The 6,000-nt window shown below is 43.6% G+C and overlaps 1 long non-coding RNA gene across 1 annotated transcript in view; it reads left to right on the forward strand.

The window, feature by feature from the left end:
- LOC131420148 (uncharacterized) overlaps positions 1-5,724 on the forward strand; it is a 109,862-nt gene extending 104,138 nt beyond the window's left edge. Inside the window, exon 5 of the long non-coding RNA XR_009223484.1 lies at positions 4,838-5,724. This is a non-coding gene — a long non-coding RNA (uncharacterized LOC131420148). The remainder of the gene's footprint in view (positions 1-4,837) is intronic.
- The last annotated feature ends 276 nt before the right edge of the window (positions 5,725-6,000 follow it).

Below are 6,000 nucleotides of genomic sequence, written 5' to 3' on the forward strand. Positions count from 1 at the left end.
ATTTGAATGTTTTCTTTCTTCTCTATCAAAACAAGCTTCTTGTGGTTAGGAGTTTTATCTGTGTGACTCAGTGTTTTTATAGCACAGTCTGGAAGAGTTCCTGGTGCATTAAAAGTATTCACTGTGTATTTATTGAATAATTGACTGAGTGAATCTTCTTGCCTGTTGAGTGAATACCGGTATTTGGATTTGACCAGTTGTTAAACTCAAAAGGACCTGTTAGGCACATGCCTCTTCATGTGAGAATTTGAGAGGAAATTACACAGGACAATGAAAAATATTGTAAACAAAGAGTCTGGTATTTTTGTAGGACAATGATGTAGGGTCAGGTGGGATCTAAGCATACTTCACATAAAAGGACAGAGTGACAATATTTATTATAGATGCTTTCATCAAAATCTAAAGTAGGTCATGAGGCTTCAGGGAAGAGAGCTCTCTTCATCCGTACTGCTCAAACTGTAAATCAGCACCTGTGTCATATCACTGCTTATCAAAAGCCCCAAAAAGTTGCATTAATTTTTGACTCAGCAATTCCCCTTCAGATAATTTAGCTTACAGAAGTAATTATGAACATGAGTAAAGATTTAGTCCAAAGACATCCAGTACATAGTCATTATAGTAAGAAAAAAAAGTGGAAACAAGCTAAATATCCAACAACAGGGCATTGGTTTGATACATTATAGTACAATTAGCCAGTGGGATTCTGTGCAGCCATTTAAAATGGAAAGAGATTCACAATAAAATGTTAAGTGAAAAAGAAGATTATTAAACCACATATACCCATTAAAAATACATATATATGTAGAAAAATTGGTTTATGGTTATGTCGATTTAACCACTTAAATGTTAACAGTGGTTAGCTCTTCATGTTGGAGTTATTTGGAAATTTATAATTTTCTGTTTCCTATCTATTTTTAATGTTTCTATGTTAAACATTTATTATTCGTGTAACTAAAAATACACACCAATAAATCTTACAAAAAGTGAGTGACTCAAAGAGGTTCATGCAGAAAGCTCCTAATCCTTGGCTGAATATGCTTTTTGTGATGTGTCCTGTCTTTTTAGATTATGCACTCATTTATCTGACATACATTTACTGAGCACCTACTGTATGCTAAACTCTGTGTTAGACTTTCCCTACACCATGGGGATGTTGACTTCACCCAACCCCGCACCACCGTTGTAAGCATGTCCATGGGACAGAGGAGAGATTCTTTCGCATATCACTTTATCTCCTTTTTCTTGAAGGTATTTCTAAAATGGAAAGTGTCCGTATTAGCCCAATCCCAAGACTTTTCATTTTGGACAGTCCACTCTCAAGGGATTTTTTTTTTTTTTGCCTAGGAGAGCTGCCTTTTTGGTAGTAAAATTGAACCTTTGGCCTGCAACAGTTTTTGTCTGAGGTGTCTCCTCACTGCATCATGGGACTCTAATGCCTGGCCCGGCTTCCCCTGACAGAGCTGATGTGCCTACATTGTTTTCTACTTTACAGGGTTGAAAGAGGCGGGAATAAGAGGCAACCTGCTGAAGGACTTCCACACAGAGCAGTAGCTAAAGAACAGGCAGTGACTTGGTATCTCCTTTTCCAGGTGTCTTGTGTAATGCAGGATCCCCAGAGCCTAGTGTGTTAGCTGATACAGAGTAGGTACTCAATAAATACTTGAGTGAATGCTTTACAAAGAGGCTAGCTATCAGCTCACTTGTTTCCAAACTCACTGAAAGCACCCAAGAGAGATCCTTTTCTCTGGATTTCTCCATATGCCAACCCAGGGACATGTGAAAATGTAAGCCATTTGGGAAGAGTACTGTGTATGCAGTAACTCTGACACACGAAAGCGTGCTATGACAAAGTGGCAGAGATGAGAAGGTATGTAAATAACCCCTGTAGCATTGTCAAGATTGCAAAAGCATACGCCTTGTCCTTGCTTAACAGGCAGGACTTTAACTGGAAACCTAAATAATATATTAAGCTTTCTGTGTTGGAATCACTCTCTGTCATTCTGCTTATCTGTCCCTGAATGAGATGAATGCCCAGTGGCATGCGTAGATTGCTTTACTCAACACCAGTGGGCCACCACTGTGATGATCTTTACCCTCCTGGTAGTTGGGAAGGAGTTTTCACCCTCCTGGGGGAGGTGGTTGTGGTGCTTGCGCCAGAGTTGCCACATGGTGCCTATCTGTGTTATTAACCTCTAGGAAGAGAGAGTGGTCTCTACTTCTCTTCTTTCCCAATTAGCAGAAGTTTCCAACCTTACTCAAGACCCAATGTTCCCAAGTTAGGCAAATATGTTTCTTCATTTCATTTACCCCAAGATTTACCTGGCTTCTATAAAAAACTGAAGTTCTGCAGAAGAACAGAGATAATTTCCCAGCAAAAGCAGATAGGGTTTCTTCTACCTATGGGTGGCCCAATCTAGTTTTGTCTTCTGTTTTACTTCAATTCCAGGAAAATCCCATTCTCATCAAGAAAATTATTTTCAGGAAAAAAACACAGACTGCTCTGTTGTACTTGGGTTACATAACCAATTTCCCAGACTAGCTAATAAAAAGAGGTTTATTAACATGAGGGCAGGAGATTTTTGAAGGTGATGAGGAGCGACGTTTTTCCCTGTGGTGGCTGTGATCGCAATCATGAGATGATGACGTCAGAAGAAGAAAACTGCTCCTTTGCCCTTTAAGACAGTCAACAAGCTTTTACAAGTAGGCAACAAAAGAGTGCACTGTACTATCATTTAGTTTTTAATTAATACCAAATTACAATGGCATTTTCAGAGCATCCCTTGTTAGAGCCACATTAGCAATAAGAGAGTTCACCTGGATGGATGTCAGTGCAAAGAACACCATGGGGAATGAATAAGAGATGCAGGGCTGCTGTGTCAGGGGCGGTGTGTGTGGTGGTGGGGGATGGGGAGGTGGGTGAAGCACCAAAAAGAAACAAATCTCTTCTAGCAGCAAAAGGGGCTCTGGAAGCTGAATGGCGCATGTATGGCAATGATAGTCAGTGGCCTCCTTGTGAAATGGTTATAAGGTTTTGTTCTACTTAGGAACAGAGTTGAGGGGCAGCATGGCAGAGTGGAAAGAAGATGGATTTCGGAATTAGCATCAGGTGAAAATCCTATAAAACAAGAAAAGATAGTGCCCACCTCTAGGGCTTCAGGGAAGATTAATGAGCTCGTTCTTATAAAGTTCCAGGTACGCGGTAGGTGCCTGGTAATTGGTAACCATTACTGCGTTCAGTTTGGGTCTGTAAATTTCTAAGAGGACCATATAGACTGGCCTCATTTTTTTTTTTTTTTAAGAAAATGAACTTTTAAGGATACAATTCACATCATGATCACTACAGAGGATTTTCTCAGAACTCCTCTCTGGGGTCCTGAATGAGAGAGGAGGCGGCTCATTTCACTTTTGGGAGTTATTTTGTTGACACCTCGCGAGAGGCCCTGGAATGTCTAACGCAGGGAAGGAGCAGAAGCAGGAGGAAGGAGGAGGAGGAGCCTCGGGAAGGAGGAGGAGGAGCCAGGGAAGGAGGAGGAGGAGCCTCGGGAAGGAGGAGGAGGAGCCAGGGAAGGAGGAGGAGGAGCCTCGGGAAGGAGGAGGAGGAGCCAGGGAAGGAGGAGGAGGAGCCTCGGGAAGGAGGAGGAGGAGCCTCGGGAAGGAGGAGGAGGAGCCAGGGAAGGAGGAGGAGGAGCCTCGGGAAGGAGGAGGAGGAGCCAGGGAAGGAGGAGGAGGAGCCAGGGAAGGAGGAGGAGGAGCCTCGGGAAGGAGGAGGAGGAGCCAGGGAAGGAGGAGGAGGAGCCTCGGGAAGGAGGAGGAGGAGCCTCGGGAAGGAGGAGGAGGAGCCAGGGAAGGAGGAGGAGGAGCCTCGGGAAGGAGGAGGAGGAGCCAGGGAAGGAGGAGGAGGAGCCAGGGAAGGAGGAGGAGGAGCCTCGGGAAGGAGGAGGAGGAGCCAGGGAAGGAGGAGGAGGAGCCTCGGGAAGGAGGAGGAGGAGCCTCGGGAAGGAGGAGGAGGAGCCAGGGAAGGAGGAGGAGGAGCCTCGGGAAGGAGGAGGAGGAGCCAGGGAAGGAGGAGGAGGAGCCAGGGAAAGCAGGAAGGAGCCCTGGTGGTGACAGTGAAACATTTTAAATCTCTATTTTAAAACCTAGTTTATTATTTTGAAAAGACCAAAAGGAATTATGGTGTAATAATAACTGATTGCCTTTGAAACATGGGAATATGAATGACTTTTTCCAGACCCCTCTGTATTTCCCCAAATTTCTACCGTGAGCAAGTATATATACTATTTTTAATTAGGAAAAATGAAACAAAATGGCCCCTTGTTAATTACTTCAGTGTCATATGTCTTGTTCCGGACCTTTGAAAGCGTAATGTTTGAGGAGCTTAGCTAACTAATGGTCAGATGTACACAAATAGGATATGAGGGGTTAAGAAGTTCAAGTTCCAGCCTTGGAAATCACTGCAGCAGTGACCCCTATAGTGCTCACAAAATGCAAAGGACAGTGTTTCATACGAGGGAATCTAGCTTAGTAAACACAAATCGAATCTTTGAGAAAGTAAAGTTGTTTTCCATGAGGACTCTCACTCTGTTTCTCCGACCTCTCCCGGATTTCTGGAACTTCGTATTCCAGTGTGGTACCAAGTCCTTGCGGCCCAGCCTCTGACACAGCATTCTGGTGCACTGGGAACCTCATGGAGCGTAAGCATATTGGACAAATGTAGGCTTATCACCCTGAGCCTGGCACCCTGGTTCTGCGCTATCTGCAAACCCAGCAGGAACAGCCACAGGGGAACTTGTGGGCGTCTTGAGCAAGTTTTAATTTGGGCTGTTATCTTTTTTAGACAGACAGTTTGGATTTCTACATTTTATTCGCCAGGAGTCTTCGGGTCAAGCAAATGGTCTCAGCAAACGCTGTGGTGCTGGCTAGGATGAGAACACTCCGATGAACTTTTCCACCCAAAATAACTATGGAGAACAAGCAAACAGCCCGTCACTTGGCTCGCATGGGTAAGCCAGTCTGCATACTGAAAATGGTGCAGCTGACCTAGATATGAGTCAATTTTGGACCCTGAGGAGAATACGGTCATATCTTTTTCCCTGAAATGGACTCTGTGTAGTGCTTTCTTTAGTGGGTGGGGAGGGGGTCATAGTCAAAAGAGAAGTTGAAGTCTTTGATAGGAGCATCAGAGGAGGGATGAGTATTCCAGAAGGAAGTTAACTAATGACATTGAATAGGAGAAAAAGAAATTTAAAAGGTTAAGATTTTTTGAGAAATGATAACATAATTCTGGAGATGTGAGAAATCAGTAGACACGGCCCTTTAAGGACTTTGGTGAGATAGAATGAAAAGTCATATGTCATTGTGGGAAATTAGCGACAAGTAGGCCAGAGTCTTGGAGAGTCAAGGAGTAGTAAAGTAAGTGCAACAAGGAGAGGAATCTTTGCAAGTTGTTGAAAACCCTTTTCATCACATCTTTACTTGTATCCACTTCTCTAACTTGCCTTCCTAATATTATATACTGTCTCTCATGCTCATGGTAAATAAAGATGATGTAGTACTTGGATGAATGTGCAGAAACCAACTGCTATGGACTGAATTGTGTCTTCCACCCCCTAAATTCATGTGTTAAAACCCTAACCCCCATTGTGGTTGTATTTGGAGGTAGGGCTTTTAGGGGGAAATTAAGGTTAAATGAGGTCTGAAGGGTGGAGTCCTAATCTGATAGGAATGGTGGGCCTTATAAAAAGAGGGAGAGAAAGAGACATCTCCCTCTCCTGCTGGGCACGCACCAGGGGAAGGCAGCGTGAGGAGAGTGAGAAAGGAACTGTCTGCAACCCACAGAGAGACTTCTCACCAGATACTGACCCTGCTGGTGCCTTGATCCTGGACTTCCCAGCCTCCAAAACTGTGAGAAATAAATTTTCATTGTTTAAGCCACCCAGTTATGGTATTTTGTTATTCAGCCTGAGCAAAGATACTAATGATTTTTTTTTTTTTTTGTAC

This window comes from Diceros bicornis, chromosome 22 (assembly GCF_020826845.1).
Source record: "Diceros bicornis minor isolate mBicDic1 chromosome 22, mDicBic1.mat.cur, whole genome shotgun sequence".
Classification (NCBI taxonomy): Eukaryota; Metazoa; Chordata; class Mammalia; order Perissodactyla; family Rhinocerotidae; genus Diceros; species Diceros bicornis.